The sequence below is a fragment of the Vicugna pacos genome, chromosome 23, assembly GCF_048564905.1.
Source record: "Vicugna pacos chromosome 23, VicPac4, whole genome shotgun sequence".
In the NCBI taxonomy this organism is placed as follows: Eukaryota; Metazoa; Chordata; class Mammalia; order Artiodactyla; family Camelidae; genus Vicugna; species Vicugna pacos.
In genome coordinates this window covers 13228722-13243064 of record NC_133009.1, presented here as the reverse complement: position 1 = coordinate 13243064, position 14343 = coordinate 13228722, and the positions used below count along the sequence as shown (strand labels likewise).

The following is a 14343-nucleotide window of genomic DNA, read 5'->3' as shown; positions in this document are numbered from 1 at the left end:
CAGGGAAGGCGTTGGTAGCAGCAGAGGCTCCTGACGGGCCCAGGTTGCATCTCCAGTGACTTGGGGATGAATTGAATTGGTTCGGCAGATAGAAGCAGGCGGTTTTGCATTTATGCAAGGTCCACTGAATTGAGGAAAAACTTCTGATCATCTGCAGAACCTCCAGTTAAAATGAGTTGAATACAAGTTCACACAGCATCCGTTTCATCACCCCAGATTTCAGGGACTGCCGTCTGGGATGGAGGAACGGATGGGGCAAGAGCGCGCACAGCCAGTGACGCGCATGCGGACATGCAGGCTCGCGCATGCGCACACAGCACAAACCCGTTTGCGCGGGAAACGCGTGGCCTCCAGTCAGGGTCAGGGCCGACTTCCTGCGTCATGCTGAAGTGTACTTGGGTCCTGGTGCCCGGCCGGTGAGCCTCGAGAATCCTCGGCCGGCTTCTCCTGCCTATGAAGAGGACGAAACCACAGGGTCTGCTGAGGTAATGGCCTGAAACTTTTTCTTTTTCTTTTTGGTGCCAAGTGACCAATTTGCTGAAGGCTTCAGGGTAGGATTCATGCTTAGTCACAGACGCTTAGTGACAGACGAGGTCCCCCATTCTTGGGGGCCCACGGGGGTGGGGGTCATCATCTTAGCACATGTCAGACGTCCTTTCCTACATCCGCTACAGTTTAGACATTTCAAATATTTAATATCTTTCCTCTCCGGGCACACTGAACATCGGCAGAGAAACTCAGCAATGGTGGTTGTCACATCATCTAAAAAGAAATATTCTCTTATTAATCAAACTGCTGACTAGAATATTCAAATTCAGTCACTGTGCAATTTCAATCATCTTCTTTAAAACATCCCCTACTCCCACCCCCTTCCCCAGCTTATCAGGCCCACTAAATAGCCTCCTAGGGACCATCACAAAGTCTCTTACCAGGACCTCCAGGGGAGGAACTGAATCATAAAGGATGAGGAGGCCTTAGCCGGGGAAGGTGAGGTGAGAGAAGGGAGGTTAAGAGACAGTGGTATCCCAGGGAGAGGGGACTGAAGGAGTAAGAGGATCCTGGAGGCCAGACATCACCAGGCGTGGGCTGGGAACGTAGGTCACTTGGAGGAAGAGGGATTGCCAGAGGTCCCACAGTCGGTTAGTGGCAAAATCTGGCAGTCTGTTCTTCTGTTCTTCCCTCAGACCCAGCTCCCTACTGGCTGAGTGGGCAACATCACCAACATCCATCTGCCACCCCCACAAATTCTTTTGGTATTTTCTTTCAGGATTTTGGGTGTGCCTCAGGCTAGCTTACTTAAATCTCTCCTCTAACAGTGAATGTTTGGTGGGGGTGGGTCCTGGGGTTGGACAGTGAGGCCTGAGGAGAGGTTTGATGGAGAACTGTAGGAGACATACTTCCTTTCTCTTCTGAGAACATTTCCAGAAGTGCCCTTGCTTTCCCTGGATATGGGGTTGGGGCTGCACACAACACAGGGTAGAAACTCTCAAAGGAGGTTTGGAAGGAGGCCCCTGGAACACAGAAATGTGAAGTAGGAAAGCCCACATCTTAACCTTTCCCTCACCCCTTTGGGAAGGAATGTCAGGTATGCTGGTACAACCTGGTGTGTGGTCTTGAGGAGACCACAGAGATGGGACACTAATCAGAAGGGAGTCTGGTCCTATTGCCATGCACTTGGTAGTGCCCTCTGTGGGTGGGGGCTAGGGAGGGCAGCATACTTGGAAATTCAGGCAGTGGTCAGGTGAGCGGCTGGCTCACTTCGATGCTGAGGGTGATTCCTGGAAGCCCCTGGTGCATGTGCGGCAGTAGGACTGAGTCACACGTGTATCAGTTCTGTGTGTGATCACCTGCAGGTGTTCACTTTATCCTCTTGCCCCCTCCCTTGATGTTGGGCTGTCCTGTGACTTGTTTTGGCCAGGGGAATGTGAGTATAACACTAGCAGAAGCTTTTAAATGTGCTCGCTTTTGTGGTTGAGCTTCACCCCAACAAACAGAGCATGTCCTAGGTGTCCATGAGTCCCAGAATTCAGAGAAGCATGGGGCAGGCATGAACACAACCCACAGTCTGAAGCAGAGCCACCCCAGCCAACATGCAGGCCTTTGGATGGGAAATAAATGGGATCGCCATCTGAGATTTCAAGGATTTTGTTACAAGGCATTGTCAAGAGCAACTACTAGAATATAGGTTCATTTGTGAGTGGCAGAAAATATAAATAAATTGTGACAAATCAGAAAGGTTTTATTCTCTCACATAAAAAGTCTGGAGATAGGCCATCCAGGGGGTCATCCAGACCCAAGATCCTTCCAACTTTCTGGTTCATCCTTTCCAGGGTGTGGCCTCAGCTTCCTGGTCCAAAGTGCTGTGGATGCTTGAGGTCCAATTATCGTGTCCACACTCTAGCCAGGAGGAGGGAGGGAAGGAGAAGAGCACATCCATCTCTTGAAGGAGACTTCCTAGGAGTTTCACACCACAGGTAATTTTCAAAATATTTACAACATGGATTTCAGTTAATCAAAATGAACGCCTGCTGTTAACATGTACGTCTGTACCTGTGCATGTGGGTTAAACATCGGTCTTAATCACAACTTTCCACTTACATGTCTCATTGGCCAGATGTCAGTCGCAAAACCATTCCTAGCTGCAAGGAAGGCTGGGAAACATACTCTTTATTACAGAGAGCCATGAGCCCACTTATCTACCACCAAAGAAGGGGAGGGCATTTACAGTGGGACAGCTAGCATCTCTGCCACACTATGAAAAGCACTTAAGCTCTTGGTACAGGTCTACAAGCCCTTTCCACAATTTGAGAAAGAATTTTCCATTGTAAATCAACTATACTTCAATTAAAAAAAAAAGAATGTTCTAAATTTTTCTGAAAACAAGTATTTTTCTTAAGTCATTAGATGGCAAATTTGACCTAAAGTTCCTATTTATCCCACTTGTGAATATTCATAAATTTGCTGCAGAAATATGTTTGATTATGAGGTGCTGCCCTAGATTCCCGTAGGGTGTTCCCCTACCTAGTCTCACACACACATATACAAATGTACAGTATTACCTATAAGACCTGAAAAAAATGTCTGAATTTGAAACCCATTTATTTGGCCTCAGTGTTTTGGATAAAGGGTTTATACATCCCAGTTTGCTTGAGACATTCCGGTTTATACTTGTCCTGGTGAAATTATTTAGACTCTCCCAACTTTCACAATTGCCCAGTTTGGATGATAAATTATAGGGTCATCTTATGGATAAGGGATTGTGAACCTGTACAAACCAAGCTCTCAATAAATGGTCACAGTTTTTCCTGTTTCCCAGCAGAGCTCCCATGGTGCCAGTTTAAATATACAAATATGCTAAAATGTTTCCTCAAGTAACCATTCAGTTCCTCATGGCTAAACTGTACCCTCTGGTGGGTTTTGGCTCCATTCTTCATGAATCCCCTTCCAAGATAGTGTGGCAGCCAGTTTCATCCCAGCTGCCTCTCAGAGCACGCAAACTTGGAAGCAATGAGCACTAAATCCAAGCAGTTTTACTGAATCACGAAAATGACTAGCACGTTCTGAACCTCGACAGACTTTTCTTTCTTTGTATCTGGCAAGTTTAAAAATAGGTCTGAAGATGACTGTGCAGCAGAATTCCACAAGAGTGGTACCCTCTTTCTGCAATAGAGATGTAAGGAAAACAGTTGAGTAGAAAGGCGGTGTCTTGATTTCATTAATTGTCCTCCTGGTCTCAGGGCCAGGATCTCAACTGTGAACAGGGCTCGCCCTGGACTAGTCGGTAGAAGGCCCCCCTCTGTGCTCCTCACCTTCCCTCCCTCCGTGTCCCCACTCCACGTACCCTCTTAGTCTTTCCCACTGCGAGGCACCGAGTAGTGGATCCCAAATGTGGCTGGTCTAGGCTCATGCCTTGGGTGTGTGTGAAGACAGATTGCTGAGGCCTGTCCTAGGACAGTGATTTGGAAGTCAGGCACCAAGCCTGGGAATCTGGATTTTAACTATTCCCCTGGTGATTCTGAAGAGCAGAGCAGTTTAAGAGACACTGGCATAGTGCAGTGAGGAAGGACTTTGGAAACAGACAAAGCTGAGTTCAAATTTAACTTCTGCCACCATGGCCCATGGCTATTACTAAGCCTTTCTGAGTTTCAATTTGTCCATCTGTAAAATGTGAAATGAGTAAAATAGTGTATTTTAAATATTTTTCAGATTGAAAGTCTATTCCTCATCTCAAATATAAAATCAGACACTCCCCAGGCAGCTTCTTAACCCAAGGGGAGAATGAGGGTAAGAATCTCACTGCTAAAAAGAACAGGCTTATGCTTGCCTCCCACACTATCCTCTGTCCCCCTCCCATCTGGAAGAGCAAAGGGCAGAGTTCATGACCTCAAGGTGACAGCTAAAGTAGTTTGTCTATGCCTGGCAGGTAGAACGCAGTCAACAAATATTTGTCAATTGCTTGCTTGATTTTATGTTTTTGTTTACCCAATTTCCTTTAAAGTCTTTAGGAATCTAGTTCTTGGAGAGGCACGGTGGGGGAGAGGTGAACTGTGGGATTAGATAATATTTTATAGTTGGACTTTTCTATTTCTGCTGTATTTGTGGCAGTACAACTTAATGAGAGCGGTGAGTCTTTAGAGTCTGATGAACTGTGCTTCACATCTTGCCGTCACCATGCTGTTGGTTAGGACAAACTAAACTCTCAGTGGATTAACACAGTGAAGGTTTACTTCATCCAAGTTATAGTCCAATGCAGGTAGCAGAGGGCAGGGTGAAGGATGCTCTGCTCCATATAGTCATTCAGGGAGCCAGCTCCTTCTCCCATCTTCATGGCTTCCTACTGCCCTGGGTCTTCCAGATAGTGATGGGAAGAAAGATGATGGACCAAGGCTTTCATGAATTAGGACCAGAAGTGACAAAATCACTTCTGTCCCTATTTCACTGACCAGTGATGTGGTCAGCCTGATAGCAAGAGGGTCAGGAAATAAAGTTTAACACATCCCTAAGAAAAAAAGGAGAAAATGGATAGTAATGAGCAGTAGAAGGTTCTGTTACAACCATGCATCAGCTGTGTGACCTCGGGCAAATGACTTTAACTCTTAGCCTTAGTTTCCTCATCTGTACAATGGGAATTATACACATCTAGTGGGATGGTTGTAAGACTTAAAAGATGTAATATACATGATATGCTAGATACACAGTGCGTCCTTCCCTTTTAAATATGTGGAAGAGCACATTTCCTTTCTTCTGAGTAACCCCAAATACTGACTTGTTGAAAGCTGGCATTCAGCAAACCTTCTACCTAGTTAGGGGGACACAGATGAGACCACAGCTCTCCCTGTCCCCTGAGGTGGAGGGTTCAGTGTAGGTCATCTTTCAAGGAAGCAGTGAGGTGGACTCCGAATCTTGGGGGAGTTTGTCTTAAGGTCTTTTCATGGCACGTGTTAAGGGTTTGCTGGAGTATTACCTTAACAACCAGAAGCAACTGTTCCCTAGTTACCTGGAGGGAAGAATGGGAAGAAAATGACTTCCCTGGCAGCACAAAGCATTTATGTTAATGTAAACTAGAAAGTTCTGATGACACTTAGCAGACTGTTGGAAAGATTTTGGAAAAAATCTTTCCTTCTGGTGAAATCTTTAAGAAAAGATGTTTCTCCCTCTTGGAGTTACTCGGCACATCCTAGAGGCAACAGAATAAGTTATTGCTTCTGGAGCCACCTTCTTCTCTCCCGTCCTTTCTTGGAGTGGTCCTCCTCTCCTTCCTCCTGCAAATGAGACGCCTAAGGCTTTATGCCTGAGTTGACCTACTCGACAGCTATCCTCTGAGGCCTTCTTGATAGGGACATCCAGACTGCTTAACCCCCCTGGCCAGGTTCCAGAACATTCTGTTCACTTGACCAGCCATACCTAATGAGGACAAGTAGAAGAGAGTCAATCCAGGAGATGCAAGAAGAGAGGAGAATAGCAGAGTGTTGTCATGGGGACGAAGACATAAATAAAACGCATTGTTGCAGAAATGCAGTGCCCTCCGGCTTGTACCCTGTGGGGTGGTTTTGGCAGGGTGTGGGGCTGGACCGGAGCTCAGAGCCAAGAGAGGAGAAGCAGGGAAGGCTTGGCAGCCGGGTGCTTTCTCTTCCTCAGACTTCTTGCTGGGTCACTTAGTAACGACTTGGCGCCCAGTCTGTGCTCCTTCCTCTGAATGACTTCCAGCCATATCCCTCCCCAACCCCAACTGGAGGCCACCCTATTTTTAAATTTCTCTTGGGAAGTAGATTCCAAAGTTTCCCTAAGTCTTCCCGTCAAGGAGGCCTCTCTCTGACTTCCAGTAAATCTAGGGTCACATAGTTTTCTTTATTTATTTGCATTCAGTTTGCATAAATTAGCATGCCACTCAGAGTCAAAGCAACCCCAGGAATGAATGCAAATGGGCTCTGGCTTCTGTGGCCCAAGGAAGTGGCAGAGGAAGGCTGCCTCATCCTCAGAGAGGGTGGTAGCCCTGACTTGTAAGCAGGAGATCCTGTCATCCCCTTGGCTTACAGAGCCTCGCCTTGGGCCCAGAGAGCTGTATCAGTGTTTTCCCTCTGTTTTCTGGACCTTGAAGCTTCCTCCTCTAATGTGTTGGAGCCTATGAGAGGGAATTTGAGTCACATGGTGGGTGCTGGGGGTAGGTCAGTGGAACAGGAGCTGAGTGAGGAGGGACCCTCAGATCTGAGTAAAGGTCAGAAGGGAGCAAAGCTAGGGGCAGGGGTGGGAGCAGATGTGGAAGGTCCCAGTGAGACAGAGCCTCTCACTGGAGATGGCGACAGCCCATGGGGGAAGGGAAAAAGGGGAGAGGGGAGAAGGAGCAAGAGTGGGCGTATTAAGTAGAAGCAAGTTGGTGGCAAGCACAGCGTGGCTAGTTAGAATGGAGAGTGGACATTTGTGATCTAGCAAGTTAGTGGTCCCAGATAGTGTGTGGCCAGGCGGGTTCCCCAGGGGCCATTTCCATCCTCTCTCACCAGGCAGGTGTTGGACTGGGGTTTCTTGCTGGGGCCTGGAAAGTCATCCCTTGGGTCTGTCCGGGGATTCTCTGAGGTGTCATAGCCTGAAAGTGCAGATGACAGATTTTAAGGTGGTTCCAGGTGAGACAGATGACAGCAGGACAAGACTTACGTTGTTTTTCCAGAAAAAGGAACAGGCCACTCTGCCCACAAATACCACTCATTTCCCCAGTGGCCACACAGCTTGGGGGGAGGGTGGTATTCAATGTGGTACCCACTGTTCTTAATACCATCCATAGTTCTAAGCCATGGAGTTTATTGACTGCTGGCTGCAGGCTGGCCACTCTCCACAGGGTAGGGTCTGACACCGTCTAAGGCTATGCACTTCATGGAGTCACCCCATGGTGGGGTCAGGGATGTCAGACCTCTTGGGATTGAATCCTGGCTCCACCACTGGGGGCCTTGTGTAAATTATTTGAGCTCGTCTGTGTCTCAATTTCTTCATCTGTAAAATGGGGATAATATTGCCTACTTCATAGAGTTGTGGAGAAGGAACAAAACACAATAATTCCTACAGAGTTCTTAGAACAGTGACTGCCTAAGAGGAAGGACTCAATTGATATTACCATCATTATATGCAACAGTTCCAAATAAGATGCAATGAAAAGATTACAGAACTTGGAGAGAAGCATGGGGTGGGCTCCCAGTTTAGGCTCTGTGCCCAGTGTGGCAGTTGCTTGTGCAATTTCAACTCAAATTGATGCAGCCACAGAAACAGACTGTGTAGATGAGGGCCAGGCATGGGCTCTGGCCAATGACAGGCTGGGAAACGACTCTGTTGGCTGATGATGTTTCTTTTTTTTCTCTCTCTCCAGGAGGGGAGTATGAAGGAAAAGAAAGTGCTCCTTTATTTGTTTGGCAGGAAGGAGACATGGCTGGAGAAAGGGACCCCGGTAAAAAGAAAGGCATGGGACCCTCCATGTTTTGTTTCACTCCCACTAGAGGGTCCTTGGGGAGGGTCTGGCATAGCAGGCAAGAAGGGCCTAAACTTCATTAGTGATGTCTCTCCATGTCCTGGGTCCCCTGTGAGTTAGAGCTGGCAGAGGGCTGCTGGAAGGAGGGGAGGAGGGGACTATGGAAGGTCACAGTCATGTCTGGATACAGGAGAATGACTGATGGACTGGTGACTGTAGGTCTTTCTAACAAACATTTATGGAGCCCATAATATATGCCAAGCTCTATACTGCACCTGGGGACCCAGAAGCAATAAGACATGGCCATTCTCCTAAAGGAACTTGCAGGCTATACCAATTAAAATAATTATTTCAATCCCTTCCTCCCGACAGAATCCTGCACAGATGACAATTCTCCCCCTGTCCTGGGTACACAGACAGCCTTGGGGATTCTCACTGTTGTGTTGGCCTAAGGTGACTTCCCTGACAGCACACCTATGTCCCACTCTCAGTTTGTCACTGACTTGCAGAGCTGCTATCTGTAGCCAAAAGCACTCGGATGGTGGATTACAAAAAATTCTGAGATACTTCTTAGCAGGCTGTTCTCCACATCATTGTTATTCAGATCCCAGAGCAATGTGCCAAAGTGCTAGTTCCCCTGCTTTCTCTCCAGCTCTTGCTCTTTCCTCAAGATTCAGTTGCTGAGCTTTGGGATGTCTAGTGGTCCAGCCTGGGCTACTCTGGGATCCAGACTCCTCTTGCTTGGAGTTAACAGAGGAAATAGACTTTAACGTAACAGAGCTGTCTTTTAGGCCTGGCCTTAAAAGTTGTGTCTTCCTGTCTTGTGTCGGCTCCGAATTATCCTCAGCCTTGACTTCAGTTATCATCAGCCTAAGTTAAATAGACCATCCATGAATGCCCAGAAAATTCCAAAACTGGCTGCTAGTTGATACTTGAATTCAGGGAATTCTTAGACTTCAGGATTAGAAAGGCTCTACTTGTGTCTGGGGTACAAGGAGGTTGTTGGAGGGGGGCTGGTTGCATGGATCCCAACTTGCTGCATCCACAACCCCACTCCCCTCTATCCATCTCTGAAGGCTGGGCTGGCCCAGGGCTGGGATAGCCCTCTCTGGGCACAGAAGCTTGCCAGCATTGATTTCGTTCCTTAACCAAGAGGCCAAAAGGACATTGTGATGGTGAGAAAATGAATGTGAAATGGAAACAAATGGCTTTAGTTTCAGAAAATCAGAAATGAAAAGCAAGTGTTGACATTCTTTGAGACCCGTTGTAGGCTATGTTTTGTGCTGTGCTAGCCAGAACTCCACTAGTTACTTGAAGTTGGACCTTGGGAAAGTCCCTTTCCTCTCTAGGCCTCAACTTCCTCATCTGTAAAGTGCATTTGGAATTAGTCAAGATCATTCTGGGCCTGACATGCTATGGTTCTAGGTGTTCCAGTAATCTAGCACCCAGATGTCAAAGAGCTTGAAGGCATGTGGGGAGAGATGAGGAGGAAAGGGTTAAGAAAGGTCCAGTGGGAGTCCTGGTGAGTTTAGTTAACTGAAAGGGGGGAGGAAGAGAGGGGAGTAAAAAAGTAAAGTGCAAATGAGGAAGAAGGGAGCGCACAAGAGTAGGAGGTGAGGTGGCCACCACAGTTCCCTCAGGGCTCCTCAGGTGCATCCTGGCCAGGTTTACTTTGTTAGGGGTGGGGTGGGGTGGGTTGGACAGTGGCAAACTATATTTTCCAAAGGCGGCCACGATAATACTGCCACCCTCCATGTTCTTTTACAATGTGACCTTGCCATTTCCCTGACAAGAGATAGCATCTAATTCCTCTTCTGTTAAATCTGGCCTGGGCTTATGACTCCCTTGTAACCCTGGAGTGTGGAGCAGTTGTGCGGGATGACTTCTGAGGCTCAGTCAGAAGCAGCTTCCACTTGGTTATCTTGGGCACTTGCTCTGAGGGATGCCATCTGACCACCTGAGACCGTCATGCTGGAGATGCCATATGTAGGCATTCCCAGTGACAGTCCCAGCTGAGCCTACCTTCTAGCTGTTTCTCTCAAGTACCAGACTTGTGAATGAAGCCACTTTTGACTCTCCAGGCCAGGCTACTGACATCACCTGATACCACGAGGGGCAGAAGATTTGCCCCAGTGAGCCTTGCCCATAGGCCTCGTGTGGAAGAATCTCTGAGATATTAGAAAATGCTTGTTTTTTTTTTTTTTTAACATTTTTTTTAAGGAAATGCAGTCAGTTACAATATGTCACTTTCTGGTCCCACAGTGTCCCAGTTGTGCATATACATACATATATTTGTTTTTATATTTTTTTCATTAAAGGTTATTACAAGAATATAGTTCCCTGTGCTATACATAAAAAACTTTTTCTTTTTAATCTATTTTTGTATATAGTGGCTAACATTTGCAAACCTCAAACTCTCGAATTTATCCCTTCCCACCCCCTTTCCCAGGTAACCATAAGATTGTTTAATAAGTCTGTGAGCCTGTTTCTGTTTTGTGGATGAATCCATAGTGTTCTTTTTTTTTTTAAAGATTCCACATATGAGTGATATCATATAATATTTTTCTTTCTCTTTCTGGCTTACTTCACTTAGAATGACAATCATTAGGTCCTTCCATGTTGCTGCAAACAGAAAATGTCTGTTGTTTTAAGTCATGAAGTTTCGGGGTAGTTTGTTATAAAGCAGAAGGTACTGGAGCAGGATAGTAGGAGATGTTAAAAAAATAAGCTCCCTTGCAATGAAAAACCCTTAAAAATGTATAAACAAGATTCTTAAGATTTCAGAGATGTGTGAAATTTCAAAATTAATTTGGAAACCAACTTTTAATTTTGCCTATTAAGGACATTACAATAAGATTACCATTTTCTATAGATCACCATATTATATATTTTTAAGTATATTTTGTCATGAAAAAGGGATAAAAGTCACTATATTCCCCTAGAATGACTAAAATGAAAGAGATAAGCAACATCAAATGTTGGCAAGGATGTGGAACAAGGACTTTCATACATTCCTGGTAGGAATTATTATCTTCCTGGTTGGAATTATTATTATTTCCACAGCCATTTGGGAAAAAAACTTGGCAGTATTATCTAAAGCTGAATGCATATGTTCAATCCCATTCCTAAGTATATGCCCAACAAAATTCATGTATGTTTTTACCAAAAAGTCTGTGTATAAATGTTCATTGTGGCACTATTTTTAATAGCCCAAGACTAGCAATAACTCAAATCAACAGCAGAATGAGTAAATTGTAGTGTATTCACACAATGGGATACTGTATAGCAGTGAAAATGAATGAGCGATTGCCTGGAAAAAGTCATGGGCAAATCTCATAAATATGATATTAAGGGAAAGAAACCAGTGTCAAAGAGAACATACTATGTGATTCAACTTATGTAAAGTTGAAAGGCAAACAAAGTTTATCTCTGGAGTTAGAAGCTAGGGTAGTGGTTCCCTGTTAGTGACTGAAACAGGGGTACTTTCAGGGTTGTGGTGATGTTCTGATTCTTCACCAGGTGCTAGTTACATGGGGTTGCTCATTTTGTGACATGTCATTGAGTGGTGTGCCTACAGTTACACACTTTTCTGTATGAATGTTATAAGTTGACCCTTGAACAACGTTGGGGTTAGGAGCGTTCATCCTCTGCCCAGTTGAAAATCAAAGTGTAAATTTTACAGTCAGCCTTCTGAATCTGTGGTTCCTTGTCTGTGGATTCAACCAGCCTTGGATTGTGTGTATTTAAAAAAAACTCTGCGTATAAATGGACCCAGGCAGTTCAAACCTGTGTTGTTTATCACACCACACTGCGATCTGTGTTACTAGTGTGCGCGCGTGCTGGCGTGTGTGTGTGTGTGTGTGTGTGTGTGTGTGTGTGTGAACATCCTCATGGTCCCTCATTCCCTATCTTGCCCATGGTAGGTGCTCGACAGTTATTTCTCAAATGACTTCCAGGCTGCAGAGGGACTCTAACTAACTCTACCCCACCCATATTTTTGGTAGTCATTCATTGTCCCCTTGAGTTGGAATCTCCAGCCTCCCATGGGACCTTTCAGCCATTTCACACTCTGCCACTCCACTACCAGGGGCCTGGAGCCCTGCAACCAGGATGAGACACATCCCCATTACCCAGACCCTCTTGCCTCCCACAGCTCACACCTCTGGCATGAGGTTAATTGTGCTGTGACAAAGGGAAAGAAGTGTCATGGTGACTCAGCCTCAGTCCTGGCTCCCCTCTTTCAAGCGCCAACCTGCAGTACCAGCATGTGGCCACAAGGGGCTCTATGGGGTGGAGGGCTCTGTTCAAACATGTCATGCCCAGATGAACAAGGAGCTGCTCATGGGGTCTCTCCTCTCCAAGATCTCCAAGTGCTGAAGACCCACAACCCACCTTGGCTGCCTTATCCTGGTGTTTTACCCTTAGCCTACCCTGTAGTACATCTACAAGCTGTTGTTTTGTATCTTAACACATTACTCCTTGCTTTCCCATGAGCCTCTCTTCTGGCCACCCCCTCTACTGACCGATAGTCACCGTAGGGGAAAGTCACCTCCAGTTTTGTCAGTTCCACTTCTTTAGATGAGTACCACGCCTACACCATGAGCTCCCTGTCTTTCAGGATGTGGGCTGGAAAATTGTCCTGCTCTATCTCTTCATCTTTTCAACATCTCCCCTAACTCTGCCCCAATCTGTCTCTCCAGTGCCACCCAGGTTTGGGCCTCCCCATATCTGGCCAGTATTAATGCAGTGGCTTCCTGGAGGATCCCCTGTCTCCGACAGCCCCCTGACAGTCAACTCTTCACCCTGGAGCCAGAGAGATCTTACTCCCATCAGGGGCTAGCCTTCAGTGGCTCCCAAGTCCCAGACATTCATGCAGTACTCCAGGTCCCCCGAGATCCAACTGCCTGATTCTCCAGCCTCATGTCTGTCCTCTCTTGCTCACCAACCAGCAGTACTGAAATACTTGTAATTGCTCAACACACCATGATATTTAGAGCCTTTGTACTTTGCACACGCTCTTTTCCGTGGCCTGATACTCTTCCTGCCCTTCGCCCACCCCTCCCCTACCTTTACCCTGGCTCCTCATATTCCCTCTACCTGGCAGAGCCCTGTTCATACTTAAAACTGCCAACTCCTCAGTGATGTCCTCCCTAACCGACAACTCCTTCCCACGCCCTGGAACCCCTCCTGTGAATGGATCCTGTCCCTGACCATGTGTCTCTCATTGCATCTGTCACTCAAATTTGTGATAATTACTCACGACTGTCCTTTCCTCTCCACTGTCTCTATACCTCTGTGCAGGACCCGGGTAGCACAGAGTAGGTGTCACTTAGAAGTTGTTGCCCTGAGGTAGCTTCCTCTCTGCACCATTGCCTCTCACCTTGAGCAAGTTCTTGAAAACTCAGAACTTCCATTTGCTGATCTGCAGAATGGAGAGATGTGAGAATTGGAAGGGGGCACGTATATTAAATAACTTTATAAAGGGCTAAGAGCTATGCATGTGTTTTTATTACATTTTCTTCCTCCAGACCAGCGTTAATCAGCATTTGCCTGTGTGAAAATCATAAGATCCAAGGAATGTGGTGTGATCTTTTTATAATTTCTCCACCGTGAGTCCAGGGAAAAGCTGGTGAAGAGTAAACCATTAATTATGATTCCCTGCAGCCTGCAGGCTTCTCTGAAGCTCCAGGTTAATGATTCTGAGGTTGTTTTTCTCACAGGGCCAATTGGTATCTAATCTTTGGCATGGTATGTCCCTTCTTTCTTAAGAATAACTTGACTCATCCTGGGGTCAGGAACCTTGTTTGGCCAGAGAAAACAGTAGATATGTGTAGGTCTTGGGCTATTCCCCTTTCTCGTCTGTGCCCAGTGCCCACCATTCCCTCCACCAACAGAAGAGACCTTCCCCGCCCTCCGTGATGCTGTCTGTAGAAGTCACAGACTGAAGGTCCAAGCAGCAAGGATGCTGTTACCCAACAAATAATCTCCCTCATGTGAAGGTTTAAGGATTTTGTTTTGGAACCCCCAGAAAGAGAAAGTTCCTGAAGATTTGGTGTGATGAAACAACCAAAGTTTAATTAGCAGCTGAGGGGAGGACTGGGCTGCAGACAGAGGCAGCCCTACTTGAGAGTGGAATTCCAGGCGGGAGCCTGTTTGTGGCTGCAGCTTGGGTCACACCAGAGGCTGGGGTAGAAGCCTGGGAGCCAGACACAGCTCGGAGGTGGTCTGGATGCTCTTGAAATAAGGTCAGCTAAGGGCAGTGAGCTCACTGTAGTCTGAAAACTGAATCACGGTGTCTCCCCAGCTCCTACGTTTCCTTCCCCTCAATCTAGTAAAATTGATGTTCATCTCTGTAGAGTTTGGGAAAATAGTGTTAAGAATGCTGGGTTTCA

General features: G+C 46.4%; 1 long non-coding RNA gene across 2 annotated transcripts in view; it reads left to right on the top strand.

Moving 5' to 3' along the window:
• The first annotated feature begins 346 nt into the window (after nucleotides 1-346).
• The window catches only part of LOC116285228 (uncharacterized), a 112212-nt gene continuing 98215 nt past the window's right edge, over nucleotides 347-14343 (top strand). For both annotated transcript variants that reach the window (XR_012063500.1, XR_012063499.1), the window contains exons 1-2: nucleotides 347-485; nucleotides 2331-2474. This is a non-coding gene — a long non-coding RNA (uncharacterized lncRNA). The remainder of the gene's footprint in view (nucleotides 486-2330; nucleotides 2475-14343) is intronic.